The sequence below is a fragment of the Cyanistes caeruleus genome, chromosome 5 (assembly GCF_971803275.1).
Source record: "Cyanistes caeruleus chromosome 5, bCyaCae1.hap1.1, whole genome shotgun sequence".
Classification (NCBI taxonomy): domain Eukaryota; kingdom Metazoa; phylum Chordata; class Aves; order Passeriformes; family Paridae; genus Cyanistes; species Cyanistes caeruleus.
Window position 1 is genome coordinate 74404475 of NC_141705.1, and position 23667 is coordinate 74428141.

The window sequence follows — 23667 nt, forward strand, 5'->3', positions numbered from 1 at the left end:
ATGTACAGTTCAGAGCTCATGGGTCCAACCTGACCAGGCTTTTGTAGCAAGTTCTTACCCTTTTGCAAAATACAAAATTCCATCCACACAGTGGGAAAAGTTGTTTGTAACAACTCTATGACATTGGACTTCAGCTATTTCAAAGCAATCAATTTTCTAACACGCTTAACCAGGAGTAAATTTAAGTTTCAAATTATTAGGTTGAAATTAGCCTCTCTGCCTGTTATTCCCATCTGATATGAATTCGCTTAGACCATAAAGCTACAGAGCTAAAGCCTGATTAAAAGTAAAAAATGAGCATACACTGTTTTCTCCATGATGAAGTGTCTCTCTCTCTCTCTTCAGTGAGTTTAAACGTGCAATTATGTTTGAAGACTGATGTCAGATAAATGCTGAACTTCTGTTCAGGCAGTGAGCTATATCTTTGTATTCACTAGCATCAGGAAAACTGTCCTTGTTGCTGATAAAGAGGATTGAGTAGGAATGTTTCTGGGAGGAATCCTGAGGAAGGAGTACCCAAAAATTTGCACGAAAAAACAGGGGCAAAGATTTAGGCTTTGTTCTGTAATTCTGTTCCCGCTCTTTCATCAGAATTACATCAAAATATGTATAATGCATGAATACAAATAATCTATTATTTACATGGCATTAATTACCTGGATGGAAAACACACTTGTGAAAGAAATCTGTGTAGGAGCCATGGGAGTGAGCCACTAAAACACAGTCATCCTTTAAATAAATATAACTACACCGCAATAAATATAACTACACCGCAATAAATAGCAGCAGCATGCACTACAGTCAGAGAGGAGGAGTAGAATAATATGTTCAATTGTAAATCACTGTGCATGGAAATTTAGGCAGGCATAATACAATTACCCGACTGGAGGTCAAATGCAATTTCACAGGGTGAATAGCAGACTATGACCATGTATCTGTTTAATTTTTTTTAATTTCAGAATGATCCAGCTATTATTTAACATTTTGAAGTATATTTAATTTTTCATATGCTATTCCAATGAACACAGCTAATTAATATAGCAGACAATTGCAATTTGCATAATATTTACAAGTAACATTTTTTTTGAGATTTTTATTCCAGTCCCACATTTAAACTAAAAAGGGGAGGGTGCAAAGTGGACAGAGACAATCTATCAGAATATTCATCTGAAATCACATCAAAACTACCTATCATCACAGGAACAGATACATTTTCTGGAGAGGAACAGTACTATAACTAAGAGACACAAGGCATTAAAATTATTTTTCCAATGACTATAGATACATATGCATATATATATGAGGAAAACATCAGAGATATTTTACTGACCTATAAATCCTCCATGAGATACAAGAAACAAATCAAATTAGAGAGTCCCAGTTTTATCTTTCAAGTCCATACCAATTCTCAAGTTTGGTCTCACAAAAATGAGGACCTTCTTTAAGTCCTTCCTCATGCTTTGGAGCTAATGTTTACTACATACATCCTTTATTGTTATTTACTGATATTCAGAGTTTTGTTTTATTCCCCTTCTTTGAAGACCTTGATTCTGTAATGCACACAAGAAACAAAAAAACAAAATAGCCAGGCTTTTTGAAAATGTGAATTTTTTCATCATGTTGATTCAGAGTCAGAAGAACAACTCTAAACAGAGGTGCTTGGGTCAGTTTTACCTCTGAGACACTGCTCTAAACAGCATTCATGAAAATGTTTCTATCCTTTCACTGGCCAGCTTCTGTGTTAGCTTTCAAAACCAAGAATAAAAAAGTCATTATTTTTCAAGATGAAATTTTAACCGTTCTTCTAGAGGCTCATATAAATACCTGTTTGATGGTATTCAGATTGACACAAATTGTTATAACTTGCAAAATATAATGCTTATTGCAGAAAATTACATGTGTTGTTCATCACCTTAAAAACCTTTAGTACTACCCCCATAAATACAGTGCTTCATCAGTAAGATGCTGAGCTGGATCAGTGCTGGCTCTTCCTAGCAGTTCTGCACTACATACCTGTCTCATTTTGTTGGTTTAATAAACTGGTTCCCAGCTCATTCCCACAAGTATAGTGTGGTCTCTGTTTAAAAAAAAAAAAAAAAAATTAACAATATGATTCAGCTGATACATATTTTAGAGCCATTCAGCCATGTAGTACTTAGTGACTTCTTTTGGCCAGGAGTCAGCAATGAGCAGCAGTGTGAAGCAACATTTTCTGCTGCATTGCTTTTTCATTGTGAAGACTGGAAACAAATTAAAAATACAGCTCAGTGTCAATAATTAAAAAAGTTCCTTGAAAAAACATTTGCTGTGTTCATCAGCCATTCCTTAGGTGGGGACACATATCCTGTACACCTGAAACACAACTTGGACAGGCCAGTGACACACTGGTGCTTCTGGCCACATGGCTTTTTGAGGCTGTCCCAGAATTAAGGATTTTTTTTTCTGAGTGCAGACTGATAACATCAGTGGAGTCACAAGCCAACAAATAAAAGGTGAACTTGGCAATGTCAAAACTGAAGCCATAGGGTAAAATTTATGTTTACTGTACATAGCCTAGTTGTTCAAAGAGCTGAGCATGTTGGCATGAGTCCAGCAAAGCACTTAGAGGACGGCTGGGACTCCTGACGTGCCAAGAGCTCACCCCAGAAATCAGGGCTTTGCTGAAGCAGGGCCTGAGAACGCAGCACCCCGTAGGGCAGAGCCCACCCCGGACAACTGCAGCTCCTGTTGGTACTTGATGATAGCAGGAATGGTGGTGACCTACTCAGAGGGACCTGTGGCAAATCAGGAAAATGAGGAATTCCTACCATGGGAACTTCACCTAAGTTAATGAAGGTTTTACTGGCTTTCAACACAGATGTAATTTCATTTGGTTCTTCCACCCAATTGTTTATTGTTATTATTATTATTATTATTATTATTATTATTATTATTATTATTTCTTCTCTATTTTTGTTTAAAGCATTTTCCCAATTGCATTTAACAATAATTGCATAGCTGGGCTTTGGCCACTGAAAGGGGAAATGTTGGTCTCTGCCCTTAAAACCTCATTAGCACGTGGTTTGATTGGTTTTGTTGGTAATGATCTTGCACTATATTGGTGAGAAGAAGAGAAAACAAAGTTTAAATACCAAAGAGCTCAAACTATTAACTTTTCTAAGAGGTTTACTTATGACATACTGGGAGAGTTTTTTTCCCTGTGCCAAAACTGCAGGGATACATTGCTTGATTAGCAACAACCTATCCCCAGGTTTGGACATGGTGAAAGATTTCAGGGTTTTAATCCCTTAAATACAATATCCAGCTTTGCATCTAAGAGCATGCAAACATTTAAACATAAAATCTTCTAGAAGGGTGTTTACTAATCTGATAACATATTTATCTACTAGTTTATCAAAATGTGTTTGGGTTTATGTGATTAAGGGGAATGACTTGATGACCTCAGAACAGGGGATCCACATTATTCATCCTGAAATTCCTAAAGCCATGAGGAAAACGTTCAGTACACTGACAAAATTCCACACAGGAATTCTTTCCCATTCCCATTTCACAGTTTACTATTTTTTTTTAATTTAGACAATTCATCAAATCTTTGACATTTATAACAAGGATTTTCTACAAGACAAAGAAGATTGTAAGCTAAAAACCTTGTATAAAAGCAGCACACTTTCTCATCTCGATCCTAATAACTTCCTAGTAATAAATCACAAGAGAAATTCAAAAGAGTGATAATCTGAAAATAAAAAAAAATGGGAAACAGAAGATTTCCTAACAGCATGGAAAAAGCAAACATGATTGGTTTCCTCATTTCAGATAATGTTTCTCCAGGAACCCATAAAAAAACATGAATTCCTTTAATATATTTTTAAAGATAAAATTCTATCAAAAATCACTCTGAGTACAGTCTCCTGCTTTAGCGTGTTCCTCAGTTCATGTGAGATTTTTTTCTGCCACATTCAAGTATATAAATCAAAGTTTTAATCTGAAAACTTGTTATTTTTGCAGTGATCTTCTCTCTTCCCTCCTACATATTAGCCTGCCTCTTCATCATAAAATAATTTTTAATTTTCCATTCACTTTTGTTTCTCTTCTAATTCCACTGTCTTGGAATAAAAGAGATCCCCGCCCCCAACCTTTCTGTTAATTATTTAAAATCTAACTTGTCAGTCCTAGCACAGCTCTTTTCATTCTTATTTCAGCCTGGCCCATAAAGATCTTTTGCAGATATTATATAAGTATTAGCTGTCCAAAAACACAACCAAAGAAAACCTAGCAAAAGAAATGATAAATCAAGTGTTGGGTATAAAATCTGCAGCTGTTATTCTTTGACTCTGCTTTTGCAAGTTTGCTTCAACATCATTAGGAGGATCTGCCCCCTGCTCTCTATTTCAATGATTTATCTTCATTAATAACTCTAAAGGCATAAGTAACCAGGAAGTTTAAAGGGTTCTGCCTCTTTTTTTTTTCATGTCTTCATTAAGTGTAATTTTCAAATGAAACCTATATCTGGAGCCAACACATATTTTTGATAGAAAACAGAATTACTTCCCTTTTTTCCCTCATCCCTGCATCCTCCTCCTGTCATGCTCCTACACATATATTAACAAGAGTTATGGGACAGACAGCCCCAAAAATGATTTCTAGAAGAAACTCCTCCCTATGAAATTAAAATGCTAAGAAAAAAACTTCCATCCTTTCAAGGTAATGATGCTAGGAGGGAATTCTTTTTTTATCGTTTTTCAGTGAGGCTGACTACCTGCATATGATTTGCAGAATTCTCCTTGTCTTCCAAACACAGACACAGGATATAAATTCATATCTTCCTGCCATGATGAGATGGCTTAATGCCAGATGCTTCACAAAGTCCACAGCCATATCTCTAAGTAACCTGTATACAAAAACGAGGTTTTAGTTCACCTGGTGACACTTCCTACTACAACACTATGATTTATTTTCTTTAACTTTGGGCTAATAATAATCAGGAAATAGAAATTATTTTTGAAAATAGAGTTGTTCAGCAGTTGTATAAAACACATGCAGCAGTAGTAGAATGGGGTGAGTGCAGAAGGATGTACTTTATTCAATGCAGCTGAGAAAAGTAATAGAAAACTTCAGCCTAGAAGAAAGGGAACTTCCATGGTTTCCATTATTCTGTCAGTCTTTTCCAGCCTGCTGCCCCTGTGCCATAACTCACCTGGAGACAAATCAGTGGGACTTAATTGTCACACATCTTTATCTGTGCAAAGATACAAAATCAGAGAGAGAGAGGCTCACAGAGAAGAGGAAAAAAGCACCTAAATTATATATACAGCAAGGCTCTAAATCAGCCTTCCCTTCTGTTTCCTACAGACTTACTTCCACCACCCAATAGGTCACAGCCAGGTTAGCACTGTGAAGAGATAGAGCTTCCTCCCTCAGCTCAGAATCTGAACTGTATGTTGGCTTAATTTAGTCACTTCATTATAAAAAACAAAAAGAAGCCTTGGTGTATGGCACACTGTAACTTTAATTTCCTTCGATAAAAAAATGTAAAAGCTTATTAAAAAATTCTCATTCTGCTCCAGAGCCCCGAAACTAAATCATTGATTTCATAATCTTTAAATTTTAATTAAAACTAAACTCTCTCAAAACAAATTAGAAATACATAAATACCATGTGTTAAGAATACCAAAGGATTGTTCTGACAAGGTACAATGTCAGTCCCCCTGTCTCTGTGGATGCAGCATGGTACATAAATGTGTTTTGAGGTTTCCTTAGTCCCAGCTTCAGTTCATGATCAAAGGAGCTTGTCAAGTAAATGTCACAAAACTGTCACTGCATTGAAAATGAACATAATTTTTCTTGTTTTTTTTTTTTAAATTGGCTTAGGTTATTACTATTAGAAACTACTAAATGTTCCAGAATCCACCAGAGAATGCACTTGAATAAGAAAGCCCCGTTACCCTGTGTGCTGTGTTCAGCCAGCTCCCTTGGTTTTTGCCCCAAGGGCTGCTCCACCACGACAAATGCTAGGAGAGTCTGCCTGGGAATAAGGACAGCAATGAAAACCCTTTTTTTCCCTCACAGGTCACTTATCAAGTTTTAATTTTTATCTGACACATACAAAAAACCAAAGAAACCACCACCATCAACCAAAAAAAAACCAAAACAAAAAAAACCCAACCAAAAACCCAAAACCCAAAACCAACCAAAAAATCAACCAAAAAACACCACCCAAAACCCAAGTCTGAACATTATTTTAAGTGCAAAATGTTTCCACTGGTATGGAATTTTGCACAGATAATTTTTCACATAATTTTACATAGAGAGTGGTAACAGTTTTTTAATTGTTTTGCAGAATGACAAAGAAACCACTAGAAAATTTTTTAAATCTTAACTTAAAATTACCAAAAAAACTTGGAGAAGACTGAAGGTTCAGTGAAAATTACCACAGCAGATTCTTGTATACCTGGAGCATGCAGCTTTATTCAGACTCCTGAATGATCTTAGTAGATTTCCTTTCTCCAGCAAAAGCTTGGTATGTTAAAACCTGTACAAGTTTGAACTTCTAGAAATGATGCTTTGCATTTACTGTCCTGGTTTCCTATGTTGTCAAAGTCTGGATATAAACAAAATATTTTTGGTGACAATTTAGCTATAAGGATACAGAATAAAATAATTGTGAATAAAATGTGTTCAACAGAAAATATCCTAAGGAAATCCCTAGCAGCCCTCTTTATTATTAGAAAAGAAAATATTTTTCAATTCTTCTACTAGCTGCTCAAACATTTTCTAATTTCTATATGTAGGCCTCATTCCACTCAGTCCCCAGTCTTGAGAGAATGTAGTGGGTGCTGATTATTGTTAAAATATTTTGAAAAGCTTTAGGAAAAAGCTGTTAAACTATTTCCAAGACTAAAGTAGGGTGAAATAATGTTTCAAATGCACAAACAATTTTGTAGCCAGCGCCTTGAAAAGCTTTAGCATTTCCAGTTGAGAGGCTCACACCTGAAACTTGGGTTTTTCTCTCACTACTTGTCTTTTGCTGGATAGGGGAAAAAGCAAATGCTAAGGCCATGCTAAGACTTTGATCACGCTTTACGTATGCTCAGCATTTTGGCAGATGACCTCTCTAAAGAGCCCATCTGCAGTGACCTGCTTGCAAACAGGGCTGCGCAGGCTGTGTGGAATCCCATCCGTGGCTGCGGCAGCTAGATGCCACTGTGGCACAAAGCACTGCAACTGCAAGTGCAGATCCTTTTCACTTCCCTTCTCGCTGTCTGCCAGGCACACAGGAGGAAGCTGAAAGCAGCCAAGCTTGTGCACAGACAGGACCAGAAACCGGACAGGTTCAGAGGCCTCGGCTCAAGGAAAGGTCAGGATTCAAATGGGGACCTGCTGTGAAGGAATGAGAGAAGGAATTAGGCTCAATAAAATACTGAAAAAATAAGCTAGGATTATGATTCTATGAATTAGAGTACAAAGTAAGCAGGAGACAGGGGGTATCTCAGGGTACTGTGATTTCATACTGCAAAGTGAACAGGCACAAAAGGAAAGAGAAAACAGGTCCGAGTCCAACATTCTTATTTTATATAGTGCAGAATAGAAATTGAGAAATTTGGTGCCAAATATTTGTCTCCTCAGAATCCTCTACCTTAATGACAGATAGATACATCCTGTGGATCTTGATTAGACACAGTCATTCTGCTTACTATTCAAGTATTCAAAAACTGAATGAAGAATGGGAGTGTGAAAAGAAAAAGCAAGCCAAATCTCAGGCTCCTGTTTGTTCCATGCCTGGTAAAAAAAATTCCTTCACTTGCATTTTCCTCTTTTGGTTCCAAAGAAACATTTGTGTTTATTAATATGTATAATGTTTCACATGATTCTTTAAATGAACAATGAAAGTCTTATGCCTGATAGGATAAAATTTTGAGTAGCTTGTTTTATATCTGGAGGACAACAAAGAAATAAATTGGACAACACATCTTACCTCTGTGAAACACTAAGTTGTATCATAAAGACCCCTGAAAAGAATCTGAAAAGCTGCCTTTACTCAATGCAAAAAAATGTTAACCTCTGATAAATGGGCCCCTGAAGAGAAATTGAACATCTTGCCTTAGAGCTGCTGTCATAGCCTGAACTTCTGGTAAATACTATTTGTTTGAGGGAGAGAGCTCTAGTTGCTTTATAAAGCTAAGCCACTCAGCAGTAGTGCTCCTCCAGTTGTCCTTGACAGCTATATTTTTTCATGACATTTATCTGCTTGGATTTAGAAGTTTCAATGTTTTGATCCTTATTACTGCAGATCTGTAAAAATGACAAAAATACCACAATACAAATTACAAGAAATTGAAGAGATGGAGTCTGATGATTTCTGCTGAATTTAAATTTTCAACACTGCTCTGAATATATAAGAGAAGCATTTGGTGAGTCCTCCCTTCTACACAAGTGACAGGTGAAGCAATAGAAGCTGTGCTGAAAAGTTATGTTGATCACTGGTGAGGACTTTATTTGAAGGTAAAAAACCCCAAATAGCCCTATACTTCACTGTAGAAGGCAAAAATATACATACATAAACAGGAAAGCCACACCCAACCCTTCCTTTGTCTCCCTCTCCCTTGATTTTAATATATCCCCTTCTCTTTCTGCAGTTTCGCAGCATTTAAACTTTCTTCTACCTTGGTTTTCTCCACATATTTCAAGAATGAAAACAACACCAGAGCTGGACCAGGCTGGTTCACTGGCACGTGGTTTGTTATCCATCACCAGGGGACACACAGGCTCCCACTCTGCCATCAGGATCCTGCCTCTGCCTCTTCAGCAGCAGCTCCAGCCCTACTTGTTCCTGTCTGCAGGCAGGGTGCTGCCCAGTGGAAGAAGGGGTGCTTGACCCCTTGATGTTTCTGGTGACACATGAGGGCAGAGAACCAGCACACATGCAGCACTGCAGAGAGAACATGCAGCACTACAGAGAGAACAGCTCACCCTCCAGATGCAGAATGGGACTCAGTTCCCTGCTGCAGCTACAGCGATGTGGAGAGCATGAACCTCCCCCATCCTGGACAAAACCAGGAGAGCTGGCTGCTCAGCACTCTGCTCCCTGACCTGGTACACTCCTTCAGAAACAAAGTTGACTAGCAGGAGATTTCTGCTGGAAAAGCACTGTCAAACAAACCTTCAGGGAAAGGAACCAAATCTCTTTTTTTAGGTTTGTTCCAAGACTTCCTTGCTGCAGAACATGTTATGCTGTCCACATTAGACAGCCTTAAAGTTTTTAATGCATTGCAGAGACCTTGAAATCTCAATCTGATATACAGCTGCTTCAGTCTGTGCTTCTTCCTACGTCATTATAAACTTGACCTTAATTAACCCTCTTAGTGAAATGGAGTTTGTTGATTCTCAAGGACAGTCTCATTGAAAAACAATGTTGCAATATCACTCAAAAGCTAAAGTAAGGCTGCTTTATAAAGGGATTTGTACTAATAATCCTTGAATATTAACAGCTTCTTATGCTATGTGGTTTATATAAATTTATCCATATAAGCTAGGATTGAGCTCTGTCTTTCTCAGCCTTAAAAAAAAGTCTATATTTCCTTCAGCAAAAACTAATTCTCTTCGGCAAACACTACATTGACCCTGTAAAAAAAAAAAAAATTTAATGCAGATTTAAAATCAAACCAGAACATCCAGTAAACATGCTCATGTCTACTGTGACTTACTAATAGCAATGTTTGTCCCTTCACACTTTCAGTAATTTTATAGAGAACAAATATACAGAGAAGATCCTTAGGGTGGATAATTTAATTTTAAAAGCCTCAATGGAAGAGTTGGGTGTGCCAATAATGGCTGCCCTACATCATTTGAGGTTCTTGGAATATGCTCAGGGCTGATGATGAGAAGGGTCTGTGTTAACAACCAATCTGTATGCAACAAATAGGACATAAGATAACAGCTACTGATCTTTAACAATTCACTTTAAAGGCAGCATATTCTTTCTTATGGAAATAACTGAGACCACTCAAAACTAAATTGCTTTCTTTGTCCAGAGTTTAAGAGTATAGGCTTCAGAGCTGATGCTCACACATCTCTTTGTCCTTATGCATCTCCATGCCTGTCCTCACTTTAAAGAGCTATAACAAGCTGTAATTATTTCTCATACTATTTAGAGACCAGAGATTATGAGTTGGTTTAATAATGAAAATATTCACATAGAGAATGTAAGCACCTGAAATTACAAAAGATCCAACAGATATTTTCTGAATGGCAAAAATATTAATGTTTTTATCCCCATAAATAAAAAACTATTTTGTGGATATACAGTACATTTATTACCTTGCTATGAAGTATGTTTGATCCTCCTGATTTTGAATAGCAGTGTACATACATAGTACATATATAGCACAGTATGCATATATGATAAACAAGGAAATTTAAGACATTTGCATACTGAGGAACCACAAATAAAAGTTATCATTTGCCAGTGGGTTACTGTGCAAACATTTCTTGGTGTTGTTGGTATTGCACCTAAAATTTGAAAACCCTACATTTTCATTCAGGTCTAGAGTATTTCTTATTCCACTTATTTTTCTACTACTGTGCTGAAGTATCTGAGTAAAAACCTGAATATTTAAATACTGTCTCCACTACAAAGCATGTGCTACCATGGAACCTCAGTGATGAGGGAAGCACCCTGCAGCATCTGAACAGACAATTCAAAGGGTGATACTTTGTATTAGAAGTTTCTAGTCTTCCATGAAAGCCCAGTGCTGGGGAGAAAGGCCAATGCTCTGCATTAAGGGGGAGCTCAGAGCTTAACCAGTCCTTTGCCAGTGTTCCTGCACTCCTAATTGCATGGACAGGAAACTTTGGTTCATCCAAAACTTTCACCTGCCCTTTTACAGAGACTCCTTTCCCTTATGGATACAGTAGAGAGAAAGGAAATTTGTGTCATTCTTTTGGATAAGATTCAGCAGGGTAGGGAGACTTTTCTGCTCTGCAGTGTGCCCAGGGACCCCATCAGCTGCCAGTCCCTGTTCCCTTCACCTGTATTTTCTGTCATTAGAGAGTTCACTTGCTGATGATCATGATATTGGAAGTTTCTCTCATATGTTTCCTAATATTAGCTATTTTATTTGAAAATTAGAAAAAAAGATATTAGACCTTAAATTGCTGATGTTAATGAAGACAGAACTATGTGTTATTCAAAGAGGAATAAATCTAAAACATAAATTTAAATGCTGCAATTAGCTCACAGTCAAATGCTCGACCTGTTTACAAGCATCACTGTGTCGACCTGTCACTATAAAATTAGCAATCCTTTGCCCAAGTCATGCAGGGATGTTAGCACAAAACCCCACTCATTTCTCTCACACCAAAGTGCACACTATGACTGTGACACACAGGATCCAAGTAGAAAAATCTCACTGCTCCTTTTTGTCTCTCCCAAAGCTCTTCCAGATTTTGTGTGCTCACAGTAGCCTGGCAAAATTAATTAGGATAAAATAGTAAATTTACCTACATCATAAGAAATGCTCAGCTGTCCAGATACATCTTTATTGCAAAGACTTAGTGAATAGAATTGTTTTAATCATAACAAGTCTCCTTGACTACTCTTCTCCCCAGCTGGACTTCGAATCAAATATTTTAAGGGCCTGCCACATATTTGATTTTTTTAAAAATATTGTAGGAAAAGAGAGGGTCAAAGCATGATTTAACTGAATTACCATGTCTTTAAAAACAAAGAGAAAAAAAAAACTTAGAACCAAACAAAAAAATCTGCCAATGTCAAATCAATTAATTTTTTAAAGGATTTAGCATGGTGAGCATTCAAAATCTATTCTATACCACTGTTTTCCTTCTCCACCCTTTTCTTCACCAGGTTTCACCCTGGGAAATGATCTACTGACCACCACTTCCCTGTTGTTTACACTTATATGTCAACAAAGGCCAGACTAAACCACAACTGAGTGTGATGAAGCTGGGGACTGTGAATCTGAGTACCTTGTTCCCAACTCTAGATTTATCATCTTTATTTGCCATTCTGGTATAGACAGAGCGTATTTCCTCTTTCTCCTATGACATATAACCTTTAGGACCTAGGGCTCAATTTTTCAAATATGTCAGTGTTTAGCAATGCTTAAAAAGGTAAATTTTTTCTATGTGGAATGTGAAACTTTTTGATTGATGGTATTTTTCTGGAATATTTTACCAAAACAAGGTGGTTTGGTTTTGTTTTTCATTCCCTGTAAGAGCATATAGATTGTGCCAACTAATTCAATTTACTTTCACAGATAGAGTAATATAAATACATTCAAGAAAATATTTACTTTTTCAATTTACTTTGTATAAATTTTAAAAGAAGACAGCTGCTTTAAAATCAAAATGATGAAATATATAATAAATGTGGGCAAACAGCTGAGTGTATCTTTCCTATTTTTGTTATTCTAAGATGGAAGAACTTGACAATTTTCCTTAGGTAACAAAGTTTTGACATGATTTATTTTAACCCAACTCAATTTATTTTTGCATGTTTGTAGCTAAAAAAAAAGGGTTTTTTTCAATTCTAATATCTGTAAGAATTCCATCTGATCTACCCAGCACTAAATATACATTTAATTGCATCCAAAAATGATACATTTCCTTTTCAGAACGTTCTAAACATGCAGAGGCTGGCAGACTGAAAATAACATTTACAAACGAGAAGCCCATGCTGTGCTTTCATTTTTTTTTTTTGGTAGGAAAAAGAATAACTCCCTGAAAATGAACAAAATGCAAGAATATCTAACCTGCTAAAGGTATGAGAATTTCATCTGGTCATTTCCTGAATGATACCTGACTATTAATTTTTTAGCTGAAAGATCAACTAAATATTTTACAGAGGGAGAGCACATTTATCATCCTGCACGTGGTGAAGGATTTCTCTTGAATAAATATGACCAGTGAAACAAATGAGGAAAATATTAACTCATTTAACAGCATTAGAAGGACAGGCAGCACATGTAAAAACTTCTGTAGGAATGAGCCTATCCTTATGAAAGTGCCTCACAAGTGAAAATGAAAAAAAAGGAGCGATCTCTATTAATATAACTCAACATCCCCTCACTTTTGGCTTCTCAAGCCTGATGCTGAAGAAAGCCCATGGGAACCTGAGAATGAGGACCGACACTATGTGTCCTACAGATGTGGGGACATATACATGCACACACACTAGAATGTTGCATTCTAAACATATCTAAATTGCTTTGTTCAAGAAAGCCTTCCCTATGATCCCAATGCTTTATTTTTGAGTAAGCGTTGTAGATTTAGACAGATAGCGAAAAAAATGTTTTGTGTTTTCGGATTAAAATTACTAAAATCATGCCAGACAGTGCAGAAATTCCAGACCATGCCTATTAATCCATTGTTAGAAAAATAATCCATTATTAGAATAAGAACTGTGTTATTAATAAGGATTTTCTTCTTGTTAAATAATACAGTTCCATCTGTGATACATGGCCACCTAGTGACTAATTTAAATTGATTGAAACATTTATGTGAAACATACTGTTAATTACATTTCACCTTCATCACTTTAACATATTCTGCAGCAACTGTCATGGATGTAGCACTAACTTCTGTCTAGTGGCAGTGAAATGATAAAGACTGGGTGAAAAACTGGGCTTACCATTATATTAAAACATTATTATAAAAAAGTCAAAGACAGCTCCATTTTTTTAAAAAAGGTGGGCATCCATTCCTGTTTGGAAAGAAATCATCTAACTTACCTAATGAGGAACAGGTTTGGATGCTTTTTTAAAATTTAAATCTAAGTTCAAGAAGGAACTGGTTTTTTGGGGTTTTTTTGAATTCCAGTTTTCAGTAAAATATAAACCTCTTTGATCAAATTTAGCTGAAACCAAGTTGTTTTCAGAGTTTGAAAAGTTAGTTCCTTCTAGGTTTGGCTTCTTTGAGGTTAGGTGAAACTGATTATTATTTTTACATTTCAGCAATTCCAGATTTTAACCTAAACTACAAAATACTTACATGGTCCTAACACACATCCCTATTACTGATGCTGCCATTTCACGTTTTTTGGGTTTTTTTGATGCCTTACACCACATTTCCAAAAATTAAAAAAAACCAAAGAAAACCACACAACCCCCACCCTCTAAACCACCATCAAAATAGTATTTGAAGTTTCAAATAGAAATTTGAATTCTGCACATTAAGCTGTCAAGTTATTACACCCATACTGAATGCTCACAGATCTCTATTCAAACATACAGAGATTAAAATCCAGGCTGCTTATTTTGAATCCTATAATCTTAATTACAGATTCACATTGCTAGCAAATTTTGTTTACACATACCATTTCTTCTGAGTGTATTGTGAAATGCACAGAACTGCTACTAACCATCATGAGTGAAATAAGCAATAGAGATGGGAAATATTTTTTATTACCTTCCCCTAACTGATTTTATTGCTGTAATTCCCCTGTTCTCATTAGATTCAAGAACAACACATTTGTACTTGCTAGTGAGCTGAACACGGACCAGGAGAGGTAATTCGAAAAGTGATGATGACATTTGGATTTGTGGTCTCTTGGACTCCTGTTTCCAACAAAATGACCATACAGCAGCAAAATATGGAGAAGGAAAAACATCCATGACCTCCAGGTGCAGACGATGGAGAAGGAAGATTAAATAAGCATACAATCCCAACAGTTCTTTTTTTCTTTCCTGACAGTTCATGACATTTGAAGGCTTCTGTATCATTAGTCATGACACACGACTCTCAAGTTCTCTCTCTCAAGCTTTCCATACATTTTCAAGCTCCTTTCCCTTGTAAAGTTTAATTGTACAATTGTTTTAGCATTGTTTTTTTGGGTTTTAAATTAAGCTTGAGTTTTCTTTTCCTCTCATTGTGAAGTCAGTTTATTTCTGGGCTAGTTATGAATGAAACTTTGACAGAGTGTAAGAAACTAAATTTGCTACTACAGAGGAAAAGATTGTATCCACTATGTATCAAATTTTCATTGGTGATATATTCTGTAACATTTACTATTCTCTGTTCATAATTACAAGTTTAAAAAAGCTCTGGTGAGGATGAAAACAAACAGCAACTTTCCCCAGCTAATTATATTTGACCTTTACTTTCTGTGCAGTTTGCAGCATAAAAGTGCTGAAAGTAGCAGGAGTAATCTCAGATAATGGGTGTTGCTCAACAAAGAAAATACTTCAGAAGTTGCAAGTGGTGACAAAAGAATGTGGTGTTTTCTACACTGCTTGTATCAGTTATTATTTAAATCACTACCAAGCTGGGATCAGTTCCTGGTGTGTTTCTGTATTATTGCTGCATTTCTCCTCTGACTCTGACACCTGTAACCAGCCAAGGCACATCAATAATCACCACAATTCATTTCTTCTCCTCTTGGAAAACAGAAACTTCTTACCCATCTATAGTAAGTTGAATAATAAAAACACAGAATGGCTTGGTTTGGAAGGGACCTTAAAGACCATCTATTTCCCATGCCCTGCCATGGGCAGGGACGTCTTTCACTAGGCCAGGTTGAAATGAGACATTTTATTTCCTCCTCAAAATATGTAACTAAAGTACTACACAAGAAAAGAACATTACAGACCTGATTCTTATTTTTGTACTGGATGTTTCATAACTCATATTATTACCAATTATCATTCCACTGAGCTTGTGACAGCCAGGGATAAAAGGAGGAAACAGGCTTCATTCTCAGCTGATCATGTTTGGAGAGGTGATAGTCCTGCCCTCTCTGTAAAGGAGAAATGATGGGGCTAACAGACTCCTTGATGTGAAGCTCCAAAATCATCCTCAGTCTAGAAGATGAAATAATTTAGATCATATAGATTTACAATTTACAGCACACCTTCCTCAGATCTGATTTGCATTAACAGTGTATTTTTAAAAACATATAGATGACACAGAAAATACTGCTGGGAATACAGAGTCTATGGGAGGAGACTGTCCATTATATTTTTACTTTTGATAAAAGGATTCCAGAGTTTAACAAATCAGATTATCAGGAACTTGAGAGTCATCTTCTAGTCAGAAGACTTCTTGACAGTAATTTGGACAAATCTGCCCAAAAGAAGAAGGAGAAGAAAGCAGACTTTTTTGTTAACCGCTATTTGTCTTTTGGATTAGTTTTAGAGCAGTGAGCATCTCCAGAACACTCAGTTTTATAAAATATAATGTCAAGCTCACTAATCACTTGCCATTTTCACATACTATCCTTCAGAATATTTGTCTAATATCTCTGCATAAACCTACTTCTGAGAATATTTGTGTTTATTCTTCACTAATGGAATTAATTGCAATATGCATTCCCTACTGTAAACAACTTATAAGTTCCTTAATCATTACAGAACAAATTGTCTTTTCCATCTTTGAATTACTAAGTGCCAAATAAGAAAAGTATTCATAATTACACAGGTCAGAATCAAGATAACCATGAAATATTTCATCTTCCAATTAAAATCCAAGTAACATTTTTTGATAGAAGTGGGAACACAATGCAAGGTACAAAAATGGAAATATGACAGTATAAGCATCTAGTCAAATTTCATTTTATTTTAAAATTTCTACCACCCCTACTGTTCATGCCACAAGATGTTGACTTGCTCATGTAAAAGTAGAAGAATATTAATTGTTTCTAATGAATTTTTTTAAATTCCTGAGCAGAAGAAAACCTTGCTCTGTGTACACTGGTTAAGCAAATCCCTTCCATTGAATGCATATTTATTTAGTGTCTGACATGTAAATTATTCTAATGGGAGAATGTTGTTTCAACGCAGTGTGTTGAACATTCCAGTTCGCTGAGAGTGAAATGCCATTGCTGTTCCTAATTAAGCTATTTTCCTTTTAAGTTTTCCAGAGAATGATGTGAAGGATGGCAATATTGATGAAGATTAATTGGACTGAAACTAACAGTGATAAAACTGCAGATAAGGTTATTCTGCTGGGTAGCAAATGAAAATTACAGACATTTAAAAACTGAATACTTAAAGTCTTCACATTCTTAACATTAAAATGGTGTACAATGGAAAAAAAAATTAGGAAGTATACATATTTCAGGTATTGGATATGTTGGCACTCCTTTGCTCAATGAAAGAACAAAGTAAAAATGTAATGTAAATTCCAAAATAAATAAATAAAATATACATATTATTTTAATGTATTATTTTGCTTTGTCTGGGAACTTGATAGACCTATTTATCTAATATAATTTAAAAAATATGGTGAACACAGTTTTGTCCAACCACTCTCACTAGAGTGCTATAAGTATACCAAACAATTCCAATCGCTTCAAAAAGAGAATTTTCAGAACAGGCAAATAGATGCTTCCTTGGATTCTTCAGGACAGTGATGCCCAGTGGATTTCTTCACCTACACAAAACTAGGCTTGTCAAAATTCAGCTGATAGCAGGATTGATAAATGGCTATGGAAAACAACCAACAAACATCTCAGCCCGGATGCTGTTACATTTTGGAGTAAGTAATTCAGAATCCATCAAACAAATTGATTTTCCAGATGCTAGTTAGTGTTTTATTAAGAGAAAAATAAAAGTCTACTCACAATTTACTTGTTACACATTTGTTTACATAACTCTTGGTCAATAGCAACTCTAACACAATATTGCCATTTCCTAAAACCTGGATAGAAAGTCCTTCAAGAATGATCTTCTCAACGCCAGGCAAAGTAACCTCAATCGCTCTTTTATCAAGAGATTAAGAAACAAACGTAAAGCTGTGTAAGCAGTAAAGATATAGTTTTGTGAGAAGTCAGTCTATTCTGCCTTTCTGAAAAGTCATAGTTATACTTACATCCGGGGACACAAATAAGGATATAAAGAAAAGAAAAAGTTGAAAACTCAAAGTATTTATGTTTCACAGTTACTTAACCAAGCAACTCATTTTCCTGAGTGTGACAACACATTGTAAGAACAGCAAAACCAGCAGCAAACTAAAACCAGGGCAGTCACCTGGAAAGAAATGAAACCATTGCAAAGATTTTGTACAAGCATTTTACCCTGACAGTGCAAAAACAAAAGTACCAGGCACATCTGCTAGTGGTATCTTTACCTTTAGGTATGAATTATAGCACATATTTCCTCCATTAACTAAGTCAGATGGTATTGAACTGTGTATAAGTCAGTATTGCAACTTCATTAACCGCCTCTTGCTCCAACAGTCTCACATTCTGACCAGTTTAATAAATTTAGTTTCACATTTGCAACAGTTCTGTAGAGATAAGGCTTTAGTGTTTATTTCCTATATATTCATATATACATATGCATAGGTATGGAAACTAATCAATCAAGTAACATACATAGATCTATACATATTTATATACACATTATGTTTATACTCATTTCATACTTAGTTCAAGTATTATGAAAATCAATTAAATCATTTGTTGTGCATACTTTCTTGTGAGTAGTGAGAATACTGTGACTACAAATCTTCATATACTGTGTAGAGATGCAGTCCATAATGCAGAGATATTATTTACTACCCAGGTATAAAAATATCTTTACAGTCACATTTTTATTATGAGATACACGTTACAGCCTGTAAAGTCACAACACCTGCTTATACTAAAAAAAAAAATAAAAAAATTCTTACTGCATAAATAAGATGTAAAGATGTATATCTCCCTCTTTTCAGATTTTTCACTCATATGCAAAATTTCTCTAATTGCTATAGCTGCCATCAGCCATCCATTAAGAAAGAAACTCTGTTTCAGTCATCCAGAGATCTGGATGCCTTTATAATGTACTACCCACGGCAGCATCCAGGTTTAGCACAGAACCATCTCGGGGCTATCAGATCTCGTTAGAAGGACCTGTGTGACAGAGATGTGTCTCTCTTAGGTAAGACAGAGCAGAACCTAAAATGCTCAGCATTACACAGCACTCGGCACCAGGCTCCAGCAAGGAAAACAGCTGGCTATGAAAAGGCAAAATGGCTTAACACAAAGTTGGTGCCAATCATGGCCAGCAAATCTTAAAATGCAAAACCTTTGTTGTCTCCTTATATTGATTGTTTTGCTCACTGTACACAAATAAGGGAGACCCTTACTTAACTTTTTAAATAAGCTAACCCCTGTAGGAGAATGTTCAATGAATTTCCTAGGAAAGAAGAATATTTCCTGAATATCATTAAGCAGAGCAAAGAAATACAGAAGCAGCCATTTAGCATAATAAAGCTCCAACTCAGTTAAGCCCCTTGAGACTTACAATTTTCAAACAAAAAGATTTCTCCACTCTCATAAAATCCCAAGCCAGAACACAAACAAAACAAACAGCAGACATCCATCCATTCAGATCTCCCTCAGATACTTGTCATTTACAATTTACATGCTATTGAAATTCATGCAAGAAAATGAAATGGTGATTTAGTATGTTTGCAAGTCAAAGGAGAAAATAATTTTTTTCCTATCTGCCCACTTTTCTTTTCTCAAGTGTTCCAGAATCCTGCTGGAAAACATGTGTATGCCTTAAGCCTCTGTAAGGACTTGTCTTTCATGAACTGTTATGGTTTGTAAAGATACAGTATCTTTAGTTTTGAAGATCTGGAATCTTCCCTATTCCACATCACATTAGCAACCAGTTACAATCAATATTATCCATGAAAAAGAATCAGAAAAGCTGAAATTTAACTACATTTCAAATTAAATAACATGTTTTACAGTCCATACTTGTAGCTGAATTAACTATAATTTCTAAGTTATCCATGTCAATACGCTCTTTGACTTTTAAAGACAAATGAATCACTTAATCTTTGACACCAAAGACCTCAAGATACCAAGACATAATCTTTGACACCAAGAAATGTCTTGGTGCAGTGTTCACTTAGGTAAATTTTTTTCTAACACAGTAAGTAATCAGATGAAAAGTAAGTTGTGAGTTGCTGTCCAGCTGCCTACATTTTCCCCAAGGCCACAGCTCGTGTTAAAAGCTGTATTTAAATTGCTACTTATCTGTGTTCTCCACATGTTTCAAAGTCTTTGGCTCAAGTGAAACTCTCATGAGATGCTGCAATGTGATTATGAAAGTTTACTTATTAAAGGAAAGACCAATTTTAAATCAAGATTCTTTTTAATAAAAAAATGGGGTGTCAAATCCCTGACTTTACATTCCTTCCCAATTTTAAAACCACAATTTCCACCAGGTCTGCAGGACAGAGAAATTCCAGTATCTTTATTTTCAGATCAAATTCAGTTGCTCCTTCACAATTTAGCAATACTAAAGTATTCCTATTATGATTACCAGGACAAGATGCACATGGAAGCCTCTTTCTTCTTCTGCTTTAGTTGCAGAGTTGCAGAGCTCCCTTTGATAGAGATGTTGGACAGGGATGTTCCACAAGACAAGCATCCAGAGTGCCAAGAGCTGTACAGGCAGATCTCATTTGTATTGATAGAATCACATGCTGAAAATGCCTCCAGCTCAACTTTGGTAATTTACCTCTACTGATGCAATTTAGTTGACTATCAGTACTGACCTGACTTTTTTTCCACGTAAACAATGTAATTACTCTACAAAATAGAAAATATGTAAATGCTATGATTTAACTTTACACAGCAATTCTGTACTGAGCTATACTATGTCCCAGAAGGTTTTGCCACTAGATCATTATTTACTGATGGGCTGTAGGGGAGCCATAGAAGATAACCTCCAAAGGCACAAAGATGAATATTTAATCCAGGGTTTCTGCCCATTAATATTTTATTAAAGCCCGGCTATTTTCCACCATCCAGAAAATATTCTATTCCATTAATGATAATTGTGAATCTCAATGGATTCGGGTTTAAGCAGCTTCTGGATATTACAGTGAAATAATTCCTGTGCTGGTCATTAACAGCAAAGATGGTACTATTTTCAGCTTCAAACCCCAATACTCCTTTGTGAATAATTGTATTTTAACTCAATCATTACAGGGTAGGACTTGGGTTCAGAAGTCACAATGGTAAGAGTATTATAATTTTTTTTTATTTTTTTTTCAAATACCAAAAGCAGCACTTAAGTTTCAGTTGCCTTGTGGAGTGAGAAATAAGTAACAGGTCCTTCCTCTGCTGTGAACTGAGTCAACTTTACAAATGATAGCTCCTCACTCACCCAGATAACACTAACTGGATATCAAACCCTGTTTTTTTTTTCTGTCTCTGTGCAAAACAACGTACATGATGATAACACTAGCAACAAAGGAATGGGCACCAAATTGAATTTTCTAGATCAAGCTCAGTAAAAAAACCTTTCCCTGTCCTTTTCTATGACTGGAAGACTGATCACAAATGAATTTATTGAATGTCTTTCACAGATATTTGATTATCTAAAACAATAAAACAAAACAAGGCAGTTTTTTGCCTTGGGAACAACACATTTCCTTCATTACAGAGGTACTGGAAATAGAAATACACTTTTTTCCAGTCCTGCCTATAGGACTGGGATGGAAAGAAAATTGTTAAGCAAATGTTCAGCACCAGTACACATGGAAAAATAACCTTCCTTAAGCCATTAAGCTGCAGAAGAAATTGCACTAAGAAGTTTTCTGCTATTCTTTTTAACAGCACTTCTATATATGTTTAGTGATTGTAATGGACTAACCAAGATCTGTCTACCGAGAGGTACAAACCCAGTTCCATGTGCTGCCTAAGAACTTGAAACCCTTTCAAAGAGACAGATCCATCATCTAAACCCCAAAAGAGCTGGTGTGGTGTCCTTTAACTCCTTGCAAGACCAGCTTAATTTACAGTTTCACTCACTGGTGTAAACCCCAGAGACATCTAAGCTACATTTGATGAGCAAATGTTTATCTTCTCTGGTAGCTTTTGATCTAAAAATATATGTTAAAAAAAATGTTCAATTTCATTTACATTCATGCTTACCTGTCACTTGGAAGGTTATTAATGCACATAAAATCAAACACATTTTGTTTTGAAGGCTAAATCTTCAAAACTGTAATGAGTACAGAAGTTACATAATTGATACACATGTTCATTAACAAGCTTATTTTAGCAACAGATTTTACCAAATAATGCTTTCTATCCAAATAAAAGAAACAGAATTTATTACTTTCTTTTCCTGTGAGAATATTACTCAAAAACATGCTTTTAAGGAAATATATACATATATATATCAATATATTTTGGCTATTATGTGTGTCTACATACATGTATCTAATTTCTATATGCAAAAGGACCCCCATGTACTTCTCACTTTGCACCATATGGTCCATTTATGTGCAAGATTAATCCCATTCTAAAGGTATATAATAACACATTTGTCATGGCTCTGCTGTTCCATAGATGTCTGCCATGCTTTGTTTCTGTTTCATTGCTAAATATGCTCATTTTTTTAAGTGCAGTTTTAAGTCCCACCTGACAGTACATGTGTTCAGGCCTTGATCTCATGCTCACTTCAGTAAATAAAAGCTTTCATATACCTAAATGAAGTGTGTAAGTCCATCATTCTTCAGAGTGCAAACTATCCTTCCCTCACAACAATTTTGAGTTCCTCTCTGTGTTTCAGCATGTGGTAAGTAGATGCTTTCTTTCAGAAAGTTTTCACTTTAACATTAACTTTTGTGAAAATGCTTTCACTTTGTAATTAAAAGCATTCATACATTTCCTTGAGAAATTGTTCTATGTAAAGCAGACTTTCTTAATATTTTTCTTCGTTATTCTTGCATTATTTCTACACTTAATTCCAATGCCAGTAAAAGGAAGATTTTTGTTACAGGACAAATAAAATATTCCTTTTCCCTTCTCAGTCACACAGAGACACAAAAATAAGCTGGGAAGTTGTTTTCAAAAAGAAACAAATAACAGAGTCATTTACTTTTTTTTTTCTTTTTTTTTAACCTAATCACCAAGGGAAGAGACGCTAGAAAACAAACTGGTATGTATTCTCATTTCAGGTTTCAAAATATTTTCAGAACAGTGACTATGACCATAAGAGTGTCAGCAAGTCAGGTTGAAAGGGAAAGGTAGAAAATTGAAAAAGTACAAAAATAAATCAAACATACAGGGACTTTTGTGTACTTTCATCACAAAACTTGCTATATTCAGCACAAAATGGTCCTAAACAGCAGTTCTGATGTAACAGCTGATCAGTTTAATAGATGGTAAGCATTTTGCCCTGTTGTGATGAGTGACATGCAGGGTCTTTTATTCCAGATGAGAGCTGTATTTTTGCCCACAATAAAGACTTGTACAAATACTTGTGTTTAGTCAGACTCTTAAATGTGACGGTCTATTAATTATTTAGACAATGTAGGAAGTTATTAAGGGTTGCATAAAATACTGTCACCATGCAAGTGTGAGCAAAAACATAATGCAGAACATTTGACTGATGATAGGTGGCAAAGGCCTCACATATCCTTACAAAGAACAGGCTTGATAATGGCAAAAATGATCATTAATTAAAGCACAGAACTGAAAGATGCATATCTAGAATGTCATTAACTACAAAGCCTGCATGGGGTGAAGTTGAAGGATATACATATATCTAGAGCTAATGGTCTATGGCTGGCTTCTAAAGATCTTCTGCCTGATAAGGATTTTGCTTCTGAGAGATAAGGAGTGACAAGAGATAACTCACTTGATGGGGCACTTCCCAATTTGCATTCTGATTTGGACTACAGCAGAAAATAAATGGGGAAATGTGT

At 35.7% G+C, this 23667-nt stretch overlaps 1 long non-coding RNA gene across 2 annotated transcripts in view; it reads right to left on the reverse strand.

The window, feature by feature from the left end:
* Window positions 1–23667, reverse strand: part of LOC147653258 (uncharacterized) — a 51828-nt gene that overhangs the window by 12136 nt on the left and 16025 nt on the right. The window contains exons 3-8 of one of the 2 annotated variants that reach the window (XR_015286784.1): window positions 7245–7377; window positions 6388–6598; window positions 5943–6022; window positions 4757–4888; window positions 2014–2077; window positions 915–1745 (exon numbers count right to left, since the gene is read on the reverse strand). This is a non-coding gene — a long non-coding RNA (uncharacterized LOC147653258). Of the gene's footprint in view, window positions 1–914; window positions 1746–2013; window positions 2078–4756; window positions 4889–5942; window positions 6023–6387; window positions 6599–7244; window positions 7378–23667 lie in introns of those variants that run through there. The other variant, XR_015286785.1, reaches the window with a different exon arrangement.